This window comes from Cupressus sempervirens, chromosome 9 (genome assembly GCF_028749045.1).
Source record: "Cupressus sempervirens isolate cs-2001-9-10 chromosome 9, ASM2874904v1, whole genome shotgun sequence".
NCBI lineage: Eukaryota > Viridiplantae > Streptophyta > Pinopsida > Cupressales > Cupressaceae > Cupressus > Cupressus sempervirens.
Window position 1 is genome coordinate 186,010,677 of NC_143126.1, and position 18,743 is coordinate 186,029,419.

At 32.5% G+C, this 18,743-nt stretch overlaps 1 pseudogene; it reads right to left on the reverse strand.

Annotated features, from left to right (window-relative positions):
• Positions 1 to 6,049: 6,049 nt before the first annotated feature.
• On the reverse strand, positions 6,050 to 13,060 carry LOC149538096 (pyruvate decarboxylase 1-like; annotated as a pseudogene).
• Between the last annotated feature and the right edge of the window lie 5,683 nt (positions 13,061 to 18,743).

An 18,743-nucleotide genomic window follows, 5' to 3' on the forward strand; every position in this document is an offset into this window, starting at 1 on the left:
ATACAGTATGACATATTATAGTTGATATATATGTGGTATTTTATTTAAAATGATATTATCATTCAAATACATATGGTAATGTATAGGTTATAAATAAATAATATTTATTTAATAAATGATTGATATTTTATGAGATCAATATAATATCATTATACAAAGGTGAAAGAAATTAAAATTTTATACCACATCAATAATGACGAGGCAATCAAGGATGTTGAAAATTATTTATTTTTCTTGAGTATTTTATTTAATAATTAATTTGTAATCTCTCTCTTATTTGTATTTATATATATAAGAGCTATGTGCCTTGATCTTTTCCTCTAAGAATGTTATTGCAGGAAAAGGGAGATTGAAATTTAGAGGGAGAATAACATTTCATTTGAGAAAATCTTGAAAGAGAGGAAGAAGACCAAGGATTCTATTTGGATAACCTTCAGTGAACACGATCTTATTGATGTTGAGCTGGTTTCTCTAATATTCAATAAGTTGTCACAGTTATGAGGATTGTGACTATGTATGGGCCTATCCCCTGTGTGCATCATGAGGAAATGATGACTTCCAAATGATAATCACTTGTATTTGGAGAAGTTTTTGTAAGGTGACAATCTTATAATAACCTGTATTATGAGATAAAATAAATTGAGTAAATGATGAACGTCTTATATCTCAACATTCTGGGAAGCCATTACTCTTAGAGTACTTGGTGAATATTATTAATATTTTGGGAGGTCAATACTCTTGATATCAAATGTGGTATCTAAAAACATTTTGAGTAAGTGGTGAATATCATTTTGGGAGGCCAATACTCTTGATATGAAATGTGGTATCTAAAAACGTTTTGAGTAAATGGTGAATATCATTGATATTTTGGGAGGCCAATACTCTTGATATCAAATGTGATATCTAAAAGTTTTGAGTAAGTGGTGAATATCATTAATATTCTAGGAGGCCACTACTCTTGATATCAAATGTGATATCTAAATGATTTTGAGTACTTGGTGAATATCAAATGTCGATATTCTGGGAGACCAAATACTCTTGATATCAAATGTGATATCAAACCTTGTTTTTGAGTACTTGATGAATATTGGATGTCGATATTCTTGGAGATCAAGACTCTTGATATCAAATGTGATTTCTTACCATAACTTAGAGTAATTGATGAATATCATATGTTGATATACTGGAGATCAATACTCTTGATATCGTATGCAATATTAATGGTGGAAAACTTCTGAGATATTGTCAATGGTGTAACATTTGTCTTGTGCTTATCCTCCCTTGCTAAGAGGGAGTGTTAATGTTTGGTAGCTTCTATTAGATAACTTTATGGTTATTCATGAGACATAATATTATTTGAGATATCAGCTTATTATATATATATACATATACATATATATGTATATGTATATGTATATGTATGTGTATGTGTATGTGTATGTGTATGTATATGTATACGTATATGTATATGTATATGTATATGTATATGTATATGTATATGTATATGTATATGTATATGTATATGTATATGTATATGTATATGTATATATATATATATAATTTATTATTATTAATTATTTGTTTATTGAATAGACATGTCTATTCATTTACCCATGTTCAATATAAATGAGAGGATGTTGCATATGGAAAACATATACCTGATTACAAGGCAATGCCATTACATTTGCAGTAGATCCTTCAAACTTAACAACTTTGATAGTTCAAATATCAATCAATAGAAATTCAAGTTTCAATGATAACCTAAGAAATGGTTATTTAGTAATATGCTTCTATTATAAATAATCAACAGGTGTCGCATTGCAAATGACTGGATCATAGTGATGTATTATAAAATTCTTTATTCATATATATTAGTTGATCATTTTTATGTATTCACGCATTGTATTTGATCAAGATAGTTCTTCTAATGATAGATCATAGAATATGACATAAATAAAGAAATATACACTCATATTACTATATACTGTTAAAATTTAATATCTTCTATTCATTCAACCTCCCTACTAAATTACCATAAATTCATTTCTATTTTACTTACTTTATGATACAACACTAAGAATAGAAGACTCGCTATATGTTCTAACATACAAATCCTTATTACCAGCAGCTCTTCCAATTCCAATCTGACCTTGTCACTTTCCCTTAGAACGGTGTCTATCATAGACTTACAAATGAGAATTAGATAAAATTACATTACGTAAAGGATTTTAGCTTAATATTCATATTAAGATCTTAAATTTTTGAAGACCTAAATCAATCCAATTAAATTAACAAAAACCTTGTTACTCTATGGTAAATGAATGCGCCCCTCGAAATTGCTATTCCTATATTAACGTAAACTCGAGGACTAACATAACCTCTTCTGCAAAAGTCAAGAACTACTTGTTAATGCCTTCATTTAGAATATGATTTTGTGGAAATTTTGTAATACGTCTAATATAGACATTAGAAATAAGATTTCCCCTATAAAATGTTTTTCTAGGGTTTTTGGCTCAATCGATTGCAATGAAATGAAAAATTTTCCATATTCCAAAGAGAAAATGTTGTCTTGCCTGTCCATATGTTTCATTTCTTCTAGCTCTTTCTCATGGTTTGAAATCTTCATTTAACATTGACAAAACCAATTTTAATGCAATGTACATACATATTAAGCTATAATGCATTAATCCCAATACAGATAGCAACAAAATAAATTTGTCATATGGGAAAGTTTGTTGCGATGGATGGACCCCAATGTTTGAGAGCTGCTAGGTCATAAGTCCTAGCTGCTATGCAATTTTTTAATTGCCTCAAAATCATCGTGAAAATCTCAAATCAAAATTAGGTATATATAAATGTATTTGTGCATAGATGAGGGCTTGTCGATCTTCCTATATATGTGTGTGTATAAATATATTTGAATATAGATATGTAATAAAATTAAGACTAAATAATATTTAATTAAATAATCTTTAAATAATATACTAAATAGGAATGTTTAAGATAATGTTTTGTTTCTTTAATTTATAATATCAGAGTAATTATATACTTGAATGGGTTAAGATGGAGCATACAGGAAGATAAGTCTTCTAAGACCCACTGAAGTACAATAATAAATCTTGAAATTATTAAATAAATATTAAATTCTATATTATTTTTACCAACGGTTTATAATAAAGGTAATTATAATAATGAGAAAAAGTAATGAGAGCCCGGAATAGTCTCTTGCAAACATATTGACCAAGCAAGGCCTATATATACCAATCAGACCCCAAAATAGTCTCTTGCAAACATACTGAACAAGCTAAGGTCTACATATCCCATGCAAATACTCTATACAATGGAGAGACGAGCAACAAACCACCTCTAATAATACTATCCACAAGTACATGAAAACTGCTCAACACTAAAGAATGCTTGCACAGATCATCCACCACTCGAGAAGGTATAAGGATGCTCAACAACTTCAACAGTACCATTTTAGAATACAGCTTGGTACACCTGCTCATCCTTCTCACAAAACATGTTGTGTGCAGGGGTAAACTCGGTAAGCTGTAAATACAACTCAGTAGAGTAGAATGGAGCCAGGTGGCATTTATAAATTCATGTACTGTAAGATTTTGCACAAGCATCCCATACTACTGCTACCTATTTGAGGTGGAACAGTAGGGCAGTTTTACCATTCCTTTAATCCTTTTCACTGTAAAATATGGTGCCAAATGAATGAGGTTTTAAGCCTTTTCCTACAAGAATTCATACACCGACATGATCACACTAGTAAATTTAGGCTTGAATTTCGACGCAAAAAGGTCAAAATTTTGACAAGAGTAGGTTGATAAGGTGACCAAGCATGTCGTCAGTCTTTTTTGGTCGACTTTTTACCACATACATTTCGTATTGAAATTTTGACTACATAAAGGTCGACTTATCGACACGAATTTCATCGCTTTCCCTGGTCCAAGCTGAAGTGATATTACCTCATTTGCCAGCGGTGCTCATCAAAATTTTGACGTATACCTTCATATTGGTGCGTCAAAATTGCGACAAATCCAATTCACATTTCTCCTCCAATGGCATACACGTGACCCCAAAGTGGACTAGTTTTGCGTCAAAATTTTGACCAAAATATTGCATTTTTGTCGAAATTGCGATGAAAGTGCTTTACATTTTTCCGTCGGTGCCATACTCACGATGCCAAAGCGAACCAATTTTGTGTTGAAATTTCGACCAAAATATTGCATTTTTTGTCGAAATTGAGATGAAGACATGTAGAAATTTTGAGAAGCTATCCCATTTATTGTAAAAGCTTTGCTCTCATAGGAACATTCTAAACTGCACAAAACTTGATTCTAAAGCATAATTGCTTGGTGCATGAGAGTCAGGGTATCATGCACATTTCTACCTCCATACCATTGTTTTGTTTGTCACATGATTTATTTCATACAAAACAATAGGCAGGAGGAAGAAATGTGCATGATATCCTAAGTCTCCTCTCAGCAATTATGCTTTACAACTCAAATTTTGTGCAGTTTAAAAGTCTCTTATGAGAGCAAAGCCTTCGCAATAATTAGCACAACACCTCTAAATTTTGGTTCCTGCATGGAAGAATAAAATTAGGAAAGAATTATTTATCAGGAATGAAAGCCAATAATTTCATTTATTTTTCAAACAGATAAACGTGACAAAAAAAACTTACAGTCCCAATCACATCATCATAAGAGTGCATATATAACTATAACTATGTCTAAAACCAACATAATTTACAAATATCCATAATTCAAATATTATCCTTTGATGTTTTCTTTAATGAAAAGTTTTAAGTCAACTATGTTATCACCTTGGATGTAATACCAAACTGTCATTAGGCTAAAGACTGCAGCAAGATTTATGATTTACAAATGCAAGGAGAACTACCCAACCAAAGTAGAAAATGACATGAAAAGTTAACAATCTATCAACTAAAAATCTAGATGAAATATTTATGGCAATTGAACTGTACATTATAGAAACAAAAAATTGCCTTAAAATTGACACCTCACCAGTTGTTCATTTGCATCCGTAATGGCTTCACAAAAGTTGAAAGCTTACGATTTGTCAACACAAAAGGCACTCGTAGTTCAGCTGCATCAATAAAACTAAAGTAATTCAATTGCATGGTGAGGGCAAGAGACTGTCAATATCGATTGTGGAGTTGCAGATAGGTAAGTGATAAACATAAAAAGGTAGTACAAGATTTTAATAGCAATTGTGTTTATTTTATTGTTTTATTGGATGAAAAATTTAGTGCTAATGTGTGTCATTTGTCTTGTTAGGTGTGTTGATATTTGATTCAGTTTAGTTTGGATCACTTTTCAGTTCATTATTCTTGCATATAGTTATTGCATTTTTTTGCAACTAGAAAGAAAGATTTAGTAAACTAACTGAACCTTTCATAAAATGATGAGTTACATGGATCCTTTAGAAACTCAATAATAGCAATTAAATAGCTGAAACTTGGACATCATGTATCATTCAAGGATTGCAAATGGATTTAGAAATTATTCTAAAATATTGTGTTTGTAGAAAAACACAAGAAAAGATGTGCAGTCAATAACTTAATAAAATTGATTTAAGTGCAAGTACTATGCAGCCATTGAGAGATCCAAGTATGCTTAAGGGTTGAGGGTAGTAGGGAGGAATTATGTACGTAGTTAATAGTAGTGCAACATAGACTGGTTATGAGGGGCACTATGTTATACAAAGTTCTACGTTACAGGCACTTTGTGGAATAAGCAATGAGAAAGAATTAGGGCATCATTTAAGTATTCTAGGTGGTACTGCAAAATTGCTAAAATTGTTGCCACATGGTCTGGAGAGAGAAAGAAATTCCACATCCTTCAATCTAACCTTAGCTCTCTTTTGAAACTCTGAGTGGATTTGTGTGTTAAAGCTTTGCTAGCATTGATTGTAATAGCAAGAATGGATATTCAAAGACTATTGCAATGAAGGAAGTATGCTAGTAGAGATATAAATGGTTTTGGGGAATATCAATGAAGATGGAATAAAAGCCTTATGATCCTCTCAAGGTGATGGGATTGGGCCTTAAACTCATCCTGTACAATGCTTGAGCATATCCCAGTGTAGCTCCAATAGACCAACCAATTGATCCATATTGCATCTGAAACTCATACCTAAAAAATCAACATTAGAATGAATCATTCAACATTGACACAATCCTTAAGAAAAATAATGTCACAAATTACTGATTCTTCAAACTAAATCTGATAACTAATTCCAAATAGGGGCATAAATAATTGCAATAAATTGTAGGAACTATTTCAGCACAAATTTGTGACTTACAGGTAACAAGCTAGTCAGTTAGACAAATCATGTATTATAATTTTATGAACTTTGTTGTTCAAAATTTTTTTGTTCAATAGTTTCTTGGTTAGATCAACATTTTAAAACATACACTATGATCCATCATCAAAATAAATGAGTTAGAAATTTACTTATATAAAATTTTGCAAGAGATTTTGCATTACCTGCATTTCTCTGAAAGTTTAAGCTTATGGAAGTTGAACCAAGAGTCACCCGTTTCTGCAATGACATCTATCTCATTTGATAGCATGGCCTACAAATAAGAAGTGTTTACTCATTAATTTATAGGAACAACAACAAAACCAAGGATTGAAGTACCGATTGAACCATAAGTCATTTTATGATATGTAGTGATTCTCAATAATTCTACCTGGATGTGTTTGAATAACAATTTGACTCTAAGAGCTTTGTTTGGAGCACCTTTCAAGGGAACATCATGAGGCACAAATATATTCTAATAATTATCGAAGGCCATTGTATTGTGCTTCAACTTCTTTGCGATGGCTTCTAAGAAGTATTTCATTAATATACACCCAAAAGTAGGTCCATTTGTGATAGTTACCAGATTAGGCTGCACAATTATAGCTTTCTCCTTCTTCAAGAGTAATGAATATCCTATTGAGCTAATATATTCATTAAAAATGGGCCCTGCAAATAAGTAAGCATCTACAGACTCGACTATTTCAGCACAGAATGCAGTATCGACTACACCCCAGTAAGTTCTTATGAAATGTGGAAGAGTCTCTGAAACTTTACCCTTAGTTGATGGCATTGCGACCACAACATAACCTAAAGCATTTTTCAATTCCATAAATGCATCTTTTTCCTTAACAACCCTCATCTTTGGACCCCTGACCAACACTTGCTTAACTATTGCATTTAGGAACTCTATAGTTGTTTCCATAGCTACTTCCAAACTTCTTGGATTTCTTAGCCTATAGTTCATGCTAGCCAAAAGAACTATTAAAAAAACAAGTTACAAGTGGCTTCAAATGCAATGAGCAATGCAAGAGTTTCATGACATACAAACCTTGCTTTTAATTTAATTAATGGATTTTGTGACCCACCAAGACCTTTCAAACATTGGAAAACTATAAGAACATGTCATGGTGAAACAAAACAAAAAGCACACTTCTAAATTCATTTTGCAAAGGGTACACACACATTAAGAAACAATGAAAAGGGAATAAAGTTTACACATCGACCCAATATCTTGAATGATAATTTAAACCTTACTACTATCAAACAAAGTATTGGAAATAGTATGTGTGGTGAACCTTGCATGCTAAAAGATATACACTAGATCAACTAAGGAAGAGTTGAATATAGTATAATGAGAAAACTAATCTGACAACATTTAAAATAACATGAATGAAAAAAATCCTCAAATGTGTTTCATTGATTCTACAAATGAAAATGTTGATCAACCAAACCAAATTAAACTTACAAACATTAAGATCTTGAAAATACAAAAAAGACAGGAGGCCAAAGACTAAAAAATCTTGATCAACCCTCAAAAGAAAATTTTCAGTCAGAAACAAGAGGCCGAGATCCACAACATGAACAACTCACACATTTAATACTTAGACATGTAGGACATTGTACAAGTACAAAAATTAAAACTAATTCCAAACTAATCAAATTTCCATAGTCTATTTGAATATTATGTATGGCTTTTTGATTTTGATTGTGTATGTATTTTGTATTTTTTTAATATCAATGGTTTAGATCATACTATGATCCATTGTCTGAGCATACAAAATATGTAATATGAGAAAAAACTTGCAATCTGCAACTACAAAAATACATTTTACATATTTTTATGTTCTTACATTCTAATGATGGATCAAAGAGTGAGATTCTAAATAATGATGCTAAAAAAAGTAGAATCAAAACAAAAAGTCCATGTAGAAGAAACTAATTTACCTAAAAGGAAGAAAATAGCCCACTTGGGAGTGAGCCATAATGGAATAGGCTCATCACAGAACGTATAGTGTGGAATGCCAGGGAGATTATAGCTAATGCTGATATAAACTGGCTTACTCTCAATAAGCACTACATAAATGGCATGATCAGTACCTTCACAATTTTTCTCAGTAGTTTTGGGTCATTAAATTGGATAGAAAATTGATAGTAAAATTTGAAAGAGAACACACATAATTTCACATCAAAATAAGTTTGCATCCTACATATGAGTATGCATCAAAACTAAATTTTTACCTCCTCAATCTATCTATATCAATAAAGAAATAAGACGTTTTTGTAATACAAAATTCTTGAACCCTATTCGACTATAATCTTTCAAACCTGCAAAATAAAACAAAAGCCATAAGAACTAAAATAAAAGGATTTATTTCAAACAAACAATCACATATGCTTTATATATACCTTAGGACATGATACAAGTTGTTTCACAAGAAACACTAAATATTCCAATTTTTTTCTCATTTACTAGAGTGATGATAAACTATATGCAAAGTAGAAATAGTGCAGCATAATAGATGATTAGTATCTAGAATTTTTAATACTGAAAATTATAAAGAATGTAATACTCACAAGTGTCGCTACCTAAGAGAATGCAACCCAAGTTTATCATGATCTCTGTAGCATTCATTCCATTGGGAATATCCTACTTATTTGCAAACACCAGTAACACTGCATCTCGTAGTTCATCTTGCAAGAACAAGAAACTTAAATGATAAAAAATAATTCTACAGATAACATGAAAATAATTGTATTTCTATTCATTTTTCAAATGAAAGAGTGCAGTAGGTATGCAACCACGACTAAGGAAAGTGCAATTTAACACCATTTTCCATGTTGATGTTGAGATACAGACCTGTGCAATCCAATCTACCAAGGAATAGATAGCACCACGTATCGCTATCTTTGCCAAAAAAAGATTTGTCATAAAGCAATATTAGAATAGTTACTGAAATGGTCATAAATTATGTTGTTATAGTAAAAGAATACTTTAACTTAAGAAAAAAACTATACAATATTAAAACATGATATTGTGCTTTAAAAACTAAAAAGGTACCTATAATGAAGAACTTCATTTCGACTTGCTAATTGGTTGTCACTATTAACTACAAGCTTATCGTTAAAGTTTGGGCTTCACTTGGTTTCGAGAATACTTAAATATTCTCTACTTAACAGGGCCAACCACGTGAAGGTGGAAGCTCATTTGGGCCCTCCCCCCCCCACAAAACATCACTCTAAATTCCCTATTAACATTTAATAACATTCAATTCATCCATTTTTGAAATATAACATTCAATCATTATAATCACATGATAACATTCATTAACACGTAAAATTTATAAACAAACAACATTCATGAATAATTCAAAAGTAAGTCATTCATGAATAATTCATTAACACAATATTCATTAACACCCAATATTAATGAATAATATTCATTAACACAATATTCATTAACAATATTCAAGAGTAAGTCATTCATGAATAATCATATCTTTTTTGCTTTCTTGCTGTATCTTTTTTTGATAAAATTTCTAAGAGGAATATCAATGTCCTTGTTATCCCCATTAACATTTATAACATTCAATTCATCCATTTATGAAATATAGCATTCAATCATTATAATCACACGATAACATTCATTAACACATAAAATTCATAAACACACAACATTCATGAATAATTCATTAACACACAACATTCAAGAGTAAGTCATTCCTAAATAATTCATTAACACCCAAAATTAATGAATAATATTCATTAACACAATATTCATTAACAATATTCAAGAGTAAGTCATTCATGAATAATCATTTCTTTTTTGCTCTCTTTCCATTTCTTCTTTTCATAAAATTTCTAAGAGGAATATCAATGTCCTCGTCATCCCCCTCCTGTACTGGTTCTAACACATGTCTCCTCCTCATCCGTTCAGGAATATCATGAGGTCGTTGCACCAAAGGGGGGTCCGCTGCAATAACAAGTACTCCATGAGTTAAATTCACAACATTTTATATTAGTGAATTACGAGTTTTTATTTAAGTACAAGAACTATAAATCAATAAATTATTTTAAAAGAACAAAACATAGATTTTCTTTACCTAAATGTGCGACATGATCTACCTGCTGATCAGTCTGAACATCCTCCGGCACTCGTTCAGCACGACATGATTCTATATCCTCAACACAAAAATGTTACACCAAGTTCAATTAAAGATGTTAAATTGTATTAATAATTATATAATTAGTTTTAAATAACAAATGAGAACCTCCATCGATAGTACAATGCACATCAGGGGCTTCATGATGCTGCGTATGATCTGTGTCACGATTAATAGGCTGCATTGCAATGTCATGCACATTATTATCAAATAAATTGTTGCTCAAGTATTCAATTTCTAATATATATGTTGGCATATTTACTTGTGCACATGATGCAAGAGACTGTTTGGTTGGGGGAATGGAAGTTTGTCGTAGGCATTCAACCACTGCTACATAGCCTTGCTTGAAGGCAATTTTTTTGTGTTCTTCTATGGCCTCCAGATTAAAATCAGCGTCCTACATTATTTTATTAATTAACAAAATTATTTGCATTTTATAAATCATTTTTCTTTGCAATTCATTTATTGCTACTTATAACGCGTGCTTTGATTTTCGAATATCCCCCAGAGCCAAGTCTGTGCTGCTGAACCTTTTCTAGCCTCACCTTTGTTGCCTTTGATGTGTCCTACAACCTATGAAAATTTTGAAATATGTTAGATGATATAGATATAAAGATCAGTACTAAATAGTTGATTATTCTATGGTATGAAGGTTTTAGCATAAAGTAGCATGTTCCACCAAAAATATGAAAAAAGGGAAGAAATTATAACATCATACCTTTAATTGACATGTGTAATCATGCTATTTATCCATATTCTGACATGCCTCTCCATAAAATTACACATCAATTTTGACAGTCTATATTATCCATTGTCATACAAAGTAAACGATAAGCTAAAAGTTGAAACAACTAGTAGATTTTATAGATTAAATTTTTATCCCTACGTTCCACACTCAAAGTGTTTTTATCCCCAAGGCTGCAACAGGTATAAACTTGAGGGTGAATGTCAGATTTCAGATTGTTTTAGTAGCATTCCTTTTTACTCGTAGCTAAAAAGTAAGTATTTTTTTGTTTTCAATTTAAAAGACAACACCTTTGTGCATCAAGTGCTTCTTTAGCCTCCACACTGCATGGAACTGATTTTATAAATGGTGGTTGTAACTGAAACAAAATCCCCACTAATTTGCTAAGATAACTAGCAACTAATAGGAACTACCTAGCATTGTTCCAACAGAAGACTTGTGACTTAAGACTTGTCTTAATCTATGTTAATTTTGATTGCTTCTAGTAGTGGAGCACCATTCAAAATGTTTGAGAAGATCAGAAATGTTACATCATAGTTTGGAGGATGTTTCGTAGAGTCTACATCCACAAAAAATGATTTAAAAGCTGACACTTGGATAGAAAACTGTTTAGATAAGATTCAACTATTCTTAAAAGTCACACAATAAAAGAAGAATTAAGAATAGAAAAAAATAAAAAGTCAACTTTAACACTTTTACTATAGAAATTAAGAAAATTAGTATGTGATCATGTTTAAACCATTCCCTTTAATAATGCCACATAATTTTCATCCTATAAATAAGGTATAAGAGTTTAATAAATAGTAAATTTCATAGAGTAGAAAGAAATAGTAGAAATTATTAGCATTATTTATAAGAATGAAATTTGGGTTAGAGTTTTCCAAAAAAAAATTCCTAACTTTAAATGCTTGCAAACAAATGCTTTCATGCAGATTAAAATAACATAAATGCTTACACTTGTAGGGGACACAACAAATAATGGAGAATGCATGCACAACTCCTCCAAATAAGGAAAGCATTGTAGAACTTTGACATTAGCAAAATCTTCATCATCAGAACAGGTGATTTTCTTGATCAATTTCACTTTTACAAAATGTTCCAGAAGTTGAGTGTCAGTTTCCAAATAGAGACATTTAGGTAAACAGAAGCTCACCATTATCTTATTGGGCAAACTGCAATCAATAATTCTAATGATTTCTAAGAGTGGACAATTCACATCCAGTTTCATATATATATCATTGACATGTCAGAGGGGTGATACAATCAAAAGATCAAAACTAAGTGCTAATCAGAGCACTATCAATATCTCAAGTCTCAAAATGATACATCAAATATACAATGAATCTCATGATCAATATAAAGATACAAAAAGGAAAAAAAGATAGCATGGACCTAACTACAACCTTTCCCCTCATCACCAGGAGGAAGAGGAGGAGTAACATCTGCACGTACAGGAGGCACTACACCATCAGAAGCTCAAGCATAATCAAAGAACCTTGAGACATGTTGAGCTAGAGGTACTGCATTTTCATATACTACATAATAATGACCAGCCTGAGAGGTATGATGACAGGTCTCATCTCGCTCTAACTACAGGTCTCAGGTATGATTACTATATTATATTACAATTATTATATATCATTATATATTACAATTACTGAATATCATTTATCACCTATACTGCTAACACATACAACTATGGTACATGTAGTTGAGCATTACTATATTTTCAAGACATAATATAGCTATATGTGAAGTTATATATCATTGATAATTCACACCCAGTGTCATATATGGCTCTATGCCTAGCCATGGTCTATAGGTAACATACATAATGTCATCCAAATGAAGTCTCAAATAGTTTGTCTTACCTAGTGTAGGTTGGATCATCTCTCCACAATAGCAATAAATATAAATCTACAAGTGTTGTTGTCAGTCCTTAAAGATAGGAATGTGATTGTTGTCATTAACTTGTGTTTCTGGCATTGAACGTGATGCTTATTACTTTTAGGAGACTGAGCATTAGTAAAATTCTTGCAAAGTTTTTCAAAAAAATTGTACTTGTCATTACAATTACTAAATATCATTTATCACCTATACTGCTAATACATACAACTATGGTACATGTAGTTGAGCATTACTATATTTTCAAGACATAATATAGCTATATGTGAAGTTATAAGTGCACTATTTATATCTTATGTAGGATTTATTCCCAAATTGAGATATATACAGTTGTGTCAGCATTGAGATTGAGATTTATAAGCAATTGTGTCAACATATGAATTTAGGATTTATAAGCAGTTGTGTCAGTTATATCTTATGTAAGAATTATGCCTAGATTGAGATTGAGATTTATAAGCAATTGTGTCAGCATATGAATTACATACCTTTCATCAATAGATAGATTAAATTGAGCTAGTTGAAATTGTTGATACTGAAGTTGAACCCTAAATCTGCTCATTAATGTACTAGTAGTTAATACTATTGCATACCTTTTCAGATTTTCTGGTTTACATTCTTTTGGATTTTCTGGTGTACTTTCTTTTGGACATTCCCTTTTCTCCTTTGCATCCAAAATGAACTCATTCCAGTCACTCACCGAAACAAAGGGAGGATGCTCGTACTTTGGGTTTAGGATGAGGCTCTTTCTATATGTGTTCCTCACAACCTTAAGATGTCTGGAAGCTTTTTGTAACAATTTCTTATGATAAAAAATATTACTACCAAACTCATGCTCTATATCTTTGATGAGCTCATCTTTAAATTTTTGATCTTGGCAGTTCCACCTTTTAAGAAAAAACACAAAATTGTTAGATATAGCTAGTATAAGAAAAGACCTGAATGAAAGGAAAAATGTTGCACCAATTAATGATATGAAAAAAAATAGTGGGATAAAATTAGTTCAGTTATGATGTTCCACCTTTTACGTATGGTGGGCCCGAATCTTCACAGCATGAGGTCATAAAGCCTCCTATAAAATGTATCGTTTCCTGCAAAAAATGTCATGGGATAATTAATAGTAAGAACCATTAAAATGAATCATGCAAAGAATACTTTTTATAGTGATAAAAAATACATAAAATGAGATACATTTCATCTTTTTAGTGATCTATTTTAGGGTTGGAGGATCAACTTGACCAAAATTGACCAAAAAAGAAGTTTGGAATTTTTTTTTAAATGTCTAAAACTAGTCAAACTCTACCAGGGTTCTATTGCTGATGTTCTGAAACTAAACAATGTACTGTGACTATATTAATCAGTATACCTTGAAAAAAAAACATAGTGCATAATACATATAACTTGCCATGACCTTCATTTTTTGTCATTCTTAATTGATGTTGTCACTGATCATACCTGGGATCTTAGGACATTTCAAAGGCATTAATTCATCATCGTCAATCAACAATGATGTCTGCATAGCTCCCGTGCTAGAAATATGGGTAGCTCTAGGAAATGATGGTGAATTAGTATTTGGTGGAGTAGTAGACGGTGCATCTCCTACCACAAAGAAAACAATACACTATGTGATGCCCCCAATATTAAAGTACATATTATCAACTCATAATTAACAAAAAACCAAATATAGAAAAACAAGGATTTACCAACTAGACGTCCCCTTGTTGTTGACATTGTAGTTGGCAATCTCATAGGGGCATCCGTCAACCTCTTAGGAGTCTCCTGCACTGGATGACTTGAACAATACATTGTTAGCAAAGACATTTTGAAATAATAAAAGTAAGAGTTAAGAAGTTTTGAATTTTTGAAATAAAAAATTCCTTCTAACTTTTCAACTAACAGATTATTTTACTAGTGGCAGTCAGATCTCTGCTACTACCGGCCTCACCGCATTGTCCTTGACCAAGTTGTGGATCAGTTGCCAAAAATTCCTATATAACAACAATTTAGTAGTTAAAGTTTCTTACAACTCTTTAAAAAAATTCCATCAATAAAGTATTTTTGCCAATATTACATATTTTACTTCACAACATAAAAGATTATTAAATACAAATCTTTATTAAACTTTTCTTATAACTAAATATTCATTGGAGCTTACTTCATAATGACGAGCTTGCACTCTCAAATCTGATAGCCTCTTCATCATCTCCTCAGATTCCATATTTTCCTCATCCAAAATTTTCATTGCTTCTAAATTAATTTTTTAAAATTTTTTCTTCAACATTTTTATGAAATTGGGAGTTTTAGCAATATCCTCATCAAAAGGCGTAGCTAGTGGCTCGGCACTTACTGATACTGCTTTACCCTTATCCTGAACATCAAATTGTGAGAGAAATATCAGTAAAACTATCATAAAAACTAAAAAAATGTAAATAAAATAACGTAATAATATAACATTTTTCAACTATCTAATTTGTACAATTTCAAAAAGGTTTATCCTCACTGAAGAAGGGGTGGGAGTAGCATCCTGGTGACCTCTATCATCTGTCGGATCCATATTGTCCTGTCACAAAGATTAAACATAAAAAATTCAGCTAACTGAAAGCAATAGACAGCAAAAAAAAACTTATTAACAAAATGGTAAATAGTACTTACACCGTAAATGAAATAACATAATAATATAGCATTTTTCAACTATCTAATTTGTACAATTTCAAAAAGGTTTACCCTCACTGAAGAAGGGGTGGGAGTAGCATCCTGGTGACCTCTATCATCTGTCGGATCCATATCGTCCTATCACAAAGATTAAACATAAAAAATTCACCTAACTGAAAGCAATAGACAGCAAGAAAAAAAACTTATTAACAAAATGGTAAAGAGTACTTACAGCCCTCATGATACTAACTTTGTTTGTATCTATGCGATTTAAATGGTAATCGATTAGCAGTTCTTCCCTTACACTTATTGATTTTATTGCACAAACAAAAATTTCATTCCCCTCATGCGCCTCAAATATGCAATTGGGTTGCTTACTAGTTGAAGAAGGTCGCGTACTATTTATAAAACCTGCAATATTACCTATTTCTTTTGGTTTCCCATCAATGTACATAGCAAATCTTTTACTTTGATTTTTTTTTTCCATTGTATATAATTAGCCGATACCCCATACCTACGCATACTTTTTTTATACCAAAAAATCCGCATCCAATCATTGTAATTGTAACATGGACTGACATACTTGAACAATTTGACAACTTTGTTGTAACGTACCTTTATCCCATCCATGGAAAATAGGCCCAAACCATGTAACGAGGATGGAGCAATGTGATATATCCTCTCATTAACACAAAAATCTGTGTTAATTGGAGGTAGCTGATTGGGTACCCATTCTTTCTCAATGTGTGAGTACCAAAAGGGCACCTTGATGTCGCCTTTGGTCTCATCATCATAAGAACATGACCCCCATTAGCAAGGAAAAATTTTATGTGTTTATCAAAAAAATTTCTATTCTTTTGACCTCTAGTTGATCTCCCTATTTTAGTTGTACTACATGTAGAGCTTTCATCTACCAGTTCCTCGTTTCCCTCATTCAATGTAGATAGATCCGACAAGTACCTATTTGGTGGGTCCTGCAATCCATCAAATGGAAAGTGAAAGTGACAAATATAAAATGTAGTAAGTTGAAAGTGATTATACAATTATATTTCTATACAGACCTTCTTTGTCTATATATACATTATATGATTATATAATATGTCTATTTATAACATACATGCTCAATGATAAACAGGAAGAATATAAAAAATTTATTTCTATTTATTGACTTATACCTGCTGATCCATGTCACTATGCACAATCCACGCCAAATGGGTCAAATTTCCTGTAGTCAATTGACTATTTGCAAAAAGGGTGACAATCAGACACAATATAAACATTGGTAATTATAAATAACATATGTTGTAATCATTAGAAATGAACACAATAAATATGTAATCAAATTTCTTGAATATGTTAATCATTTACTTTAAGTTAGCTAAAAATTACATGATACACGTTTGCTACAAATAACTTAGAAGACAACATGAACAATAGGCAACATCACAAACATGAACAAATTTCTCTTATATATGGAATGAAATATCGTCAGCAGAAGGGGTGATGATGTACCTGTATGTAGGGCCCGTTTGCCGTTGCACCAAAAGCCATGACTGTTAGTGAACATGGAACACCACATAATTAACCACCTGTGGGCAGGTGAGCGCGTCGCATCACCCAACAATCTCCCCCTCGACGCACATACCAGGTGCTTACGTAGGACGGGAAGGCACTGGGGAGATTTGAACCCATGACCAAGCCAAAATCAGGCTCTGATACCAATTGTAGGGCCCATTTGTCGTTGTACCAAAAGCCATGACTGTTAGTGAACATGGAACACCACATAATTAACCACCTATGGGCAGGGGAGCGCATCGCATCACCCAACAATCTCCCCCTCGATGCGCATACCAGGTGCTTATGCGGGTCGGGAAGGCACCGGGGAGATTTGAACCCATGACCAAGCCAAAACCAAGCTCTGATACCAATTGTAGGGCCCATTTGCCATTGCACCAAAAGCCATGACTATTGGTGAACATGGAACACCGCATAATTAACAACCTGTGGGCAGGGGAGCGCGTCGTATCACCCAACAATCTCCCCCTCGACGCGCATACCAGGTGCTTTCACGGGTCGGGAAGGCACTGGGGAGATTTGAACCCATGACCAAGCCAAAACCAGGCTTTGATACCAATTATGGGGCCCATTTGCCATTGCACCAAAACCCATGACTATTAGTGAACATGGAACACCACATAATTAACCACCTTTGGGCAGGGGAGCGCATCGCATCACCCAACAATCTCCCCCTCGACGTGCATACCAGTGCTTACGCGGGTCGGGAAGGCATCGGGGAGATTTGAACCCATGACCAAGCCAAAACCAGGCTCTGATACCAATTGTAGGGCCCATTTGCCATTGCACCAAAAGCCATGACTGTTAGTGAACATGGAACACCACATAATTAACCACCTCTGGGCAGGGGAGTGCATTGCATCACCCAACACTATAGTCAATTGACTATTTGCAAAAAGGGTCATAATCAGACACAACATAAACATTGGTAACTATAAATAACATATGTTGTAATCATTAGAAATGAACACAATAAATATGTAATCAAATATACTGCATATGTTAATCATTTATCTTAAGTTAGCTAAAAATTACATGATATGTGTATGCTACAAATAACTTAGAAGACAACATGGACAATATGCAACATTGTAAACATGAACAAATTTACCTTAATATATGGAACACAATATCATCAATAGAAGGGGTGACGACATTTGTAGTCATTGATTATCTTCTTCTTCCTCATCATCATCATCATCATCATCATCGCCATCATCACCATCATCATCGCCATCATCGCCATCATCATCACCATCATCACCATCACCATCATCATCATCACCACCATCATCATCATCATCATCACCATCACCATCATCGGATCATCATCATCTGCTTCTTCATCATCTTCAATATCTTCTTCT